Source organism: Leopardus geoffroyi, chromosome D3, assembly GCF_018350155.1.
Source record: "Leopardus geoffroyi isolate Oge1 chromosome D3, O.geoffroyi_Oge1_pat1.0, whole genome shotgun sequence".
NCBI classification, from domain to species: domain Eukaryota; kingdom Metazoa; phylum Chordata; class Mammalia; order Carnivora; family Felidae; genus Leopardus; species Leopardus geoffroyi.
Genome location: NC_059339.1, coordinates 44,265,453 through 44,274,314, shown reverse-complemented (window position 1 = coordinate 44,274,314; position 8,862 = coordinate 44,265,453). Strand labels below are relative to the sequence as shown.

The window sequence follows — 8,862 nt, the reverse complement described above, 5'->3', positions numbered from 1 at the left end:
TCAAGAATTTCACTCCTTCAGTTATCTCCAAACTTAAATTATCAATTTCTCTCTCTATGGGATTTTTTTTATAAGCATACAAATTTATCTTAAAACAAAATTCTCCTCTGATGCAGCTCCAACTACTGTCAGATTTCTTTCACATAAAAACTTCTTGAATGAACTGTCTACACGTGTTTTATCACCTCTATTTCACTCTTCAAACTCACTGAAATTGCTTTTCTAAAAGTCATCAAAAACCTCCAAGACAAACCTCTATCTTCATCTTACTCAGTATTTCAGCTGTATTTAACACGAATACTACCCCTTTGAAACACGCTCCTCTCCAGATTTTCAGGATGCTAAGCTCACCTGGTTTTACTTCTATGCCACTAGTTACACTTTCTAGGTCTCAGCTGCCTCTTTCTCTACTGAGCCATTGCATGCTGGAGTGTATCAGGGCTTACCCTCCATGTACTCTTCATATGGATACTTTGTCCTTTAGCCTAGGTGATCTCTAAAACCATGGCTGTAATTTATATCTCCAGCCTGATCTTCATCCCTGATTATCAGAACTCTTGGATGTTGTAAGGCAATGGTCATCAAACTTTTAGGTGCATAGGACACACCTGAAGAAACTTTAGAATGAAAATTCTGGAGGCACCTGGGTGGCTCAGTAGGTAAAATGTGCGACTTTGGCTCAGGTCATGATTTCACGGTTCATGAATTCAAGCCCTGCATCAGGCTCTCTGCTGTCAGTACAGAGCCTGCTTTGGATTCTCTGTCCCCTTCTCTCTCTGCTCCTCCCCACTCACATTCTCTCTGTCTCCTCTCTCAAAAATAAATATTAAAAACAGATAAAATTCTAATTCAATTGGTTTGGGGGATGAAATTCCATATTTCTAAAAGCCTTCAGTTCAGTTCAGCCTTCAGTTGATGAAGATGCCCCTAGTTTATGGACCATCATATGAGTAGCAAGACTGTTATTGTTCATTTGTGTGTTGCCTGCTCAATATCTATCCCTCTGTCTTCCCACCAGTTCCTAATAATCTCCTGATGATCTATGTATTCCCAAGGAAGCTGACTCTACCCTTATGTCAGTCATCACATTATATTACTTGTCCACAGTGGCCTTGGAATGCAGGCTGATCCAGTCAGACCTTTGCAGGGAATACCCTATCCTTTTGGATGTGAATGGACAGGCAGTAGAACCAAGTGAAGAATCAGCCTTAGGAGAGAGTTAAAAAAAAAAAAAATCAAAACTCATGACCCATATTAAAAAGCCCATGGATTTAAAAAAAAATGCCTAAATGTGGCTATTTAAATTAAAAGTAAATAAAATTACAAAGTCAGTTCCTCAGTTGCAATACTCACACTTCAATTACTCAAGAGGCATTTGTGGCTATGGCTACACTTTGGGACAGTGCAGATCTAGGGCATTTCCATCAGCACAGAAAGTTTGTTAGATACTGCTGCCCTGTTTATTACCATATTTATTTCCTTCTTTGCATTTAATTGTTATTTACCTATTTATTAACTAACTTGAAAATATACTATCTGAAGGCAGGAATTTGTATCTATTCTGTTAATTTCTGCATACCCAGCATCTTGAATAGTGACTTTCACAGAACATGCCCTCAATAAATATTTGTGAAATAATTGTCTTCTCCATTAGAATGTATGCTGCATGAGGAAGGAGACCCTATGTGTATTGCTCATTACAGTATACCTAAGTATTGAGCACAGGGTACTCCTCCCTGTTATCCTCAAGTTCCTTCCTACTTTGGCTCTGCCTACCTTTTAATCTCTTTTCCCCTCAATAGTATTGGAATGTTTGAGTTCTTGAAACTCATCAAGCTCACTCTCCTCTCCAGACTTTTGTAATTTAGTTCTTTAATTTGGCTAACACTTACTCATTCCTTCTCAAGTATGTGGGGCCATTATTATTGTATGTGTACGTAGTGAGAGTCCCAGAAAATGGCACATTGAAATGCCATTATCAGTTAATTTATACCAAATCAACTAGACTTTTTCTTTGTTTTTGTTTTCTAGATTGAAGTTGCTTAGAATTTTGACTCTCTCCTAGTAACTCTCTCAAAATGTCAAGAGTCTTGAAATAAAGTCAACAAGAGTAGACTAATAAAGAAAAAGGCTTTATTTGCTGCTAGCAGAAGGATCAGTCTGAAAGTGAGACTACTCTGTCTTCTGTGAGTTAGCAGTTTTACAGGTAATAGGCATTTAGATTGGTCACAAGAAAAGGAACAAGGAAGTGAAAATATGATGTGTGGAACAATGCAACTGCTTCATTATTAGTTTAAAAACATTTTTTTTTTAATGTTTATTTACCCTTGAGAGAGAGAGAGAGTGCGAGCACAAGCAGGTGAGAGGGAGAGAGACTGGGGGACACAGAATCCGTAGTAGGCTCCAGGCTCTGACCTGTCAGCACAGAGCCCGACACAGGGCTTGAACCCATGAACCATGAGATCATGACCTGAGCCAAAGTCGTACACTCAACCAACTGAGCCACCCAGGTGCCCCCATTATTGGTTTTTAGAAGTAGCTATCCTCATGCAGAAAAGTACATTCTGCAATTTGGAATTAGAAAAGAAAACAATTTAAACAATCCTAGATTACATTCACAATTTTGAGTTTCTCAAGAGAATTTACAAGGAGGGGCTTGTAGTTCTTGGTGTAAGGATTGTGCAAAAGACCTTCACAATTTACAGAACCATAAAGTTGAGCACCAAGATGCATTATCTAGGCCACAGCATGTGTTTTCAGCATGTGTACATGGCAAAATGTGAATTAATAAGAGTTCTCCCCCAGAACTTTCTCAGGAGCTCTCAGGAATGGAGGCCTGTCTTTTTACTGGGATCAGTTTGCTGTGAGTTTCTGTAATTTTTGAAAGCTCAGTCAAGCAAGATAATTTATTCAGTTCATTATGATTTCTTTTAGTAGATAACCAAATTAAATAAACCAAATTCCAAAGTTCATAGACAGACTGCTCTCAATGAAAACCATTGATAGAAAGCAAGACAAATTTTGTCAAAAATGACATTACAGAATAATTAAGAATTTAACTACAAATTGAGACCTCTGGCATTAATGAATCAGAAGTGAGATATCTTTTAAAATGGTAAAGAGGGGTGTCTGGGTGGTTTAGTTGGTTAAGTGCTGGACTTCAGCTCAGGTCATGATTTCATGGTTCGTGGGTTCAAGCCTTGCAATGGCTCTGCGCTGACAGAACAGGGCCTGCCTGGTATTCTCTCTCTCTCTCTCTCTGCCCCTCCCCCACTCTCTCTCTCTCAAAATAAATAACTTTAAAAAATGATAAAGAATAGTGCTCAAGAAAGTTTATTTTTCCCATAAAACAATTTTTTAAACATTTTTATTGGTATATAATGGACATGAAATCATATAACCTGGGGCATCTGGGTAGGTCAGTCTATCAAGCATCTGACTTTGGCTCGGGTCATGATCTTCCAGTTTGTAGGTTCAAGCCCTGCGTTGGGCTTTGTGCTGACAGCTCAGAGCCTGGAGCCTGCTTCAGATTCTGTGTCTCCCTCTCTCTCTCTGCCTCTCCCCTGCTCATGTTCTCTCATTTTCTCAAAAATAAACAAACCAGAAAAAAGGTATACAGTGAGTTGATTAGATATGTTTATAGATTGCAATTATGATTACCATCTTAGCTGACTCCTCTATCATGTCTCATAATTATTTGCTTTTTGTAGTGAGAATTATTAAGATCTAGTCTCTTAGCAACTTTGATGTGTATAATATGGTGTTATAAAAGAAACTATTTTATACTTTCATGGCATGTTTAAGAAGCTGACTATATTTGGTTTTAGAAGAGAAAATCTAGAAAATGGCAGACATGAATTATACATCAAATATGATTTACTTATATACTGAAATAGATACATATGAGTTCACATGGCGTGACATTTGTAAGGATTCCTATGCTTCTGATGGTGACCAGTTCAACAAATAGAGTGGAATAGATTCCTCAGAAGCAGAGGCCTGTTTTGTGGGAAAGGAAACTTGTAAATATGGCAGAATTTGAGTTACTGAAAATAAAGTGGTTTAGATGTCTCACAATCTAAAGGTGAAGGCAGATATAGGTGAGATAGCCTGGTACATAAACCACTTCAATCAGGTTGGCAGGTTACTCCTGAGTCACCCTCAACCCCCTATTAAAGCCATTTGGCATATGCCATTACTGTAACATTGTGTTCCCAAGTAACAAGGTATGGTGATGTGGACAATGGCCTCACCCATCAATACATCTGGTTGTGGTTTTTAAACCACAGACTCTTTCCAGACGAAACTGACAAGTAGCTCAATAAAGTTTTACGGAAAATGTATTGTCAGAAAATCAGTCTTGACACCAGGCTTTACAAACTTAGAGCACATTTGGTTTTATTAAGTTCCAAAAAAGCAGGTCGGGGAGAACCCACGTGTGATCATGTCTTCAGATTCTCAAAAGCATGAGTACCGATTTTACCCAACCTCACAGTTCTGCAAATAAAATCAGCACAGTTAAGTGTGTTCAAAAGGATTGTGGGAACCACGAATCCTAGTGATAGAAATCTAGGCTCTAGCTTTAGAGGCTTCGAAGAGCCACAGTTTTGTCTGAACACCCGCCATGACTAAATCTAGCGGAACGTTCTACAATTTCTAGACGACTCTTGCGCGCCCGCACACAAGAAAGAAACTGCAAAGACAAGATGAAGCCCTGGATTTTTTGGAAGCGCCGGAGTGCAGTGTGGGGTAAGGAAAGAGAAGGGCCAACTGCCTTCCGGTTTTTTTTTTTTCTTTACATTGCCCCATATCGAAGATTAAAGGTATTTGAAGGTCGCAGAGAGCAGTTTCCACAACCCACCGAGGGTTCGGCGGCGAAGCATTACCAAGACAAACTACCACCGCTGGGGGCGTGAGTGGCTTTATTCCAAGAGACCTCCCCGGGAAGGGCCAGAAGCTGCCGCCTGGGGGCGCCGCCCCTTCCCGGCGAGGCGCCCACCCGCGGTGCGTGCACGCGAGGCCTCCCACCGCGCCTGCGCTGAGGGTGAATGCTGCCTTGCTTTTCCCCGACGCCCAGCGGTCCCGGCCGGGGTAAAAAACTGCGTGACACGCAGCGAGCGTGGCGGCCATCTTCCTCTTCTGGGCACGTCAGCTGAGCCTGTTACGGCTGAAGAGGAGCGTTGCGCAAGCGCGCCTCAGACGGTCACAGGTAACTCCCATCTGACGGGCGAGGCGTCGCCGTCGTCGCCGGAAGTTTGGCGTATCTGCGCCGCGGGAGAGGCGGCGGTCGCGGCAGAAGCGGCTGTCTCCTGATACCCGGATGTGAGGCGATTCGCTGGCTGGCATTGGACCCTCGGCCAGGAGTGAGGAAGGTACGCAAGCTTTCCGACTGTCCCCGCCGCCTACTGTCGTGCCGCCCGCATCCTCACGTCCCTTTTGCCAGCCTCTCCGGAGAGGCTGGACGATCCTGCCCCCCCCCCCCCCTTGTCCCACATTCTGTGTCGTTTTGCATCGTACGCTTCTTGCTACTTCTCTGTTCCGGGCTCCTGGAGCCGCTGGGAGGGAGTGGGCGGCTCAGAGTCACTGTCGCCTGAGGTAGGCAATCAACCTGCGCGTCTCGGCTGCCCAGTCGACTCATCACCTGCTGCTGCTTGGTAGGCGGTCAGAGGTAATAAGGGGCCATGACCGAGGACCGTGTCAGGTCAGGGCTCCCAAGGCGGCCGCGAGGGCTTCCGGAGCCCCGAGGGCTTCCGTTAAGACTACTGGGGAAGACTACTGGGGCGGTGTCGCCGCTGGCCGGCAGGTAGCCCCCGGCCTCGTCCCCGCCCCTGGCGTCTTTCCTTCCCGGCGTTTTTCCCGAGCCAGCCTCACCAGCCATCGCGGATTTGCGATTCCTGCAGCTTGCTTCCCTGCCTTCGCCACTGCCCGCTGACCCGACCTGAACCTTAAGGCCTCTGCAGGCTGTGATGTGGGGATCTTGGAGGGGAGCAGTGGCCTGGGTCCAAGGTCACAGAGTAATTTGGGTTGGACATGAGGGTCTGGACACAGGTAGGGCTGTTCTGGAGTAGAAATGGGTGCGTTGAGGGCCATAGTGAAGTTTGTAGGGATAGATGCGAGCAGAAGGGAATTGGGTCCTCTATTTTTGTCACTGTTCATAAGATTATTTACAACGGGGGTTTGTTTTACTCAGGCAGTGTAGAATAGCAACGCCAAAAATGAGAGAACTCTCCCACTCCTACACTCCCAACCTCTTCCCATCCCCCACCTCTAAATGTTGAGTTCTGAAAACCCTGCTGCAGGTACTGTATTTTCCGGGAGAGGAGGGCACAGTGGGGGGAGAGGAAAGAATTAAACCGTTGTGATTTGAGAGGTACTGTGAACTTTGTTCTTTGTAGCCTTTAGAATTGAAATGGTATTCTTATACAGCAGGAAGTAATTGCAGCACCCAGTATTTAAATAGTATTATCACATGATATTTTAATAAATAGCCTTTGCAAAAACCAATAAAAGGGTACTACTTGGTGGAATAGTAAGATGTGGGTGGGTTTTGTTTTTTCCTCTTTAATTTTTAAAAAGCTGATAAAACACGGATTTCAATTTAAAACCTTCTTGTTGCAGTGGACTGTACTATATTCAACCTTTGTATTAGGTCCTTAGTTTCTGCGTTACATAGGGCATCTACCACAATGGAACTGTTTTTAGTTTGAAAAACTTAAAAATTCTTACTATGGAATTAGATATTAGAGTAGGATGAAAAGTGCTTGAAAAGCGGTTAATTTGGAAGCTGCAAATTCAGGCCTAGAAACGAGAAAACTCTAACAGACACTTCTCCCTTTCAGGCAGAATGAAGTGTATGCCCCCTTAGGTTAGATGTGTGACTTCAGAAGTACCCTTAGGACGAAGCTTCTGCCCACCTTACTCATTCCTGGCCAAGGAAAATTTTGCTGTCATTTCTCATTGAACAGTGTGAAAATTCTGTAGTGAACAATAATTTTTTTAGCATCAGCCTCATACAAGGTTTTATACTAGGCATTTAAATTGATAAATTATGCTTCCAGAAGAAAGGGAAAAGGGCCCTAATTAATGAATGCCTTTATTCCCCCCCCCCACCATTGCTGGATAGAGTTTTTTAGCTTGGTACTTATATTATAGAACAAATTGATTGTATTTTTTAAAAATACTTTTTGAACTATTCATTTTGAGAGAGGGGTGGGGGAATAGGCAGAGAGAGGTAGAGCCCCATGCTGGGCTCAAAACACGGAACCATGAGAACACCAAACCAAGATGTACTGAAACCCAGTCCAGCTGAGCCACCCAGTCACCCCACAAGTTGATTGTATTTATTGTAATAATGAAGGTAGCTAGCATTGCACAATTCAAAAGAATGGACTATTAAATAAGTAAATACGTTTTCATGACTTCTTTTGGCAAATTTATGTTACATACAGAGTTCTTATTGAAGGTGATCAGAATTCAGATGGTAGTTTGAAATCAACTCCAGTAAAATTGTTATTATAAGTAATTGACTTAAGAACTATATTACCCCTTCTGCAGCCCCAATTTTTCTGTGCATCCTTTTCTCGGCACAGTTGAAGTTCTTTGGCTCTATTTCTGTGTAAGTTGTGTATTACAACTGTATTATACTACTTTAGTTACTTTTGGCAAACGGATCATTCAGTTAACTTGGCCATCCTTTCTTTTTTGAGGGGGCTGTATCTTATGCTTAATTGTGTTACAGTACATCTGAAGAAAGCAAGATTTATGTCCTCTGTTCTCTTCAGCTTACTTTAAACATTTATGGCTGCATATGGGGGGTTCATAGAGATGAAGACTCAATATAAATAAAAGTGGGATATTAAGTATTACTTTAATGAAGTGGTTTTCAGAGTTTTTGGTTAGGATCCCTTTACACTCTTAAAAATTATGTAGGATTTCAAATAGCTTTTGTTTATATTGATAATTATTGTATTTTAAGTTAATATATTCATTAAAATAACTGATAAATTACAGGCTAATATAAATAACATTTTTTAATTTTGAAAAACAACCATTTTCCAAAACAATTAATTTTTTTCAACTTAAATTTTAGTTATAAAGCAAAAAACTTTAGTGAAAGAATGGCAACTCTTTTACATTTTTGTTTTTTTGTTTTTTTTTTTTTTTTCAACGTTTATTTATTTTTGGGACAGAGAGAGCATGAACGGGGGAGGGGCAGAGAGAGAGGGAGACACAGAATCGGAAACAGGCTCCAGGCTCTGAGCCATCAGCCCAGAGCCCGACGCGGGGCTCGAACTCACGGACCGCGAGATCGTGACCTGGCTGAAGTTGGACGCTTAACCGACTGCGCCACCCAGGCGCCCCTCTTTTACATTTTTGTAAATCTCCTCAATGTTTGGCCTAATAGAAGACAGCTAGATTCTCCTATCAGCTTTGCATTCAGTTATATGTTCTGGTTGAAGTATATGAAGAAAATTCAGTTTCACATCAATATGTTGGGAGGAGTGCTTTAGTAATCTTTTCAGATAATTGTGATATTCTTTGATTCTATAACAAAACTCAACAAATAGTAATATTTTTTTTTAAACAAGTGGTAATTTCTTAAAGGTTAGCTGCAACGTAGAATCTGAAACCATTTCTATATACTTTTTGTACAACGTTGTGTTAAAATTCATTGGTCTGTTTTGCACTTTGAGTTGATCTTTTACTCAAGAATGATTTGGAGCTAACGAATCTCCTGAAAGGATCCCTGGAATCCCCATGGTCCCACCTTGAGAACTGCTTTAGTGTAAATAATTGAATAGTTTAGAATTAACGTAGTTGTTAACGTTGAAAGGGATAAAGATAATATGGAAATGAAATTGT

General features: G+C 41.6%; 1 protein-coding gene across 4 annotated transcripts in view; it reads left to right on the top strand.

Moving 5' to 3' along the window:
* Positions 1 to 5,223: 5,223 nt before the first annotated feature.
* Positions 5,224 to 8,862, top strand: part of ESCO1 (establishment of sister chromatid cohesion N-acetyltransferase 1) — a 74,877-nt gene continuing 71,238 nt past the window's right edge. For 2 of the 4 annotated variants that reach the window (XR_006707742.1, XM_045458588.1), the window contains exon 1: positions 5,270 to 5,372. The gene's annotated coding sequence lies outside the window, so the exon portion shown is untranslated. The other 2 variants (XM_045458587.1, XM_045458586.1) reach the window with 2 other exon arrangements.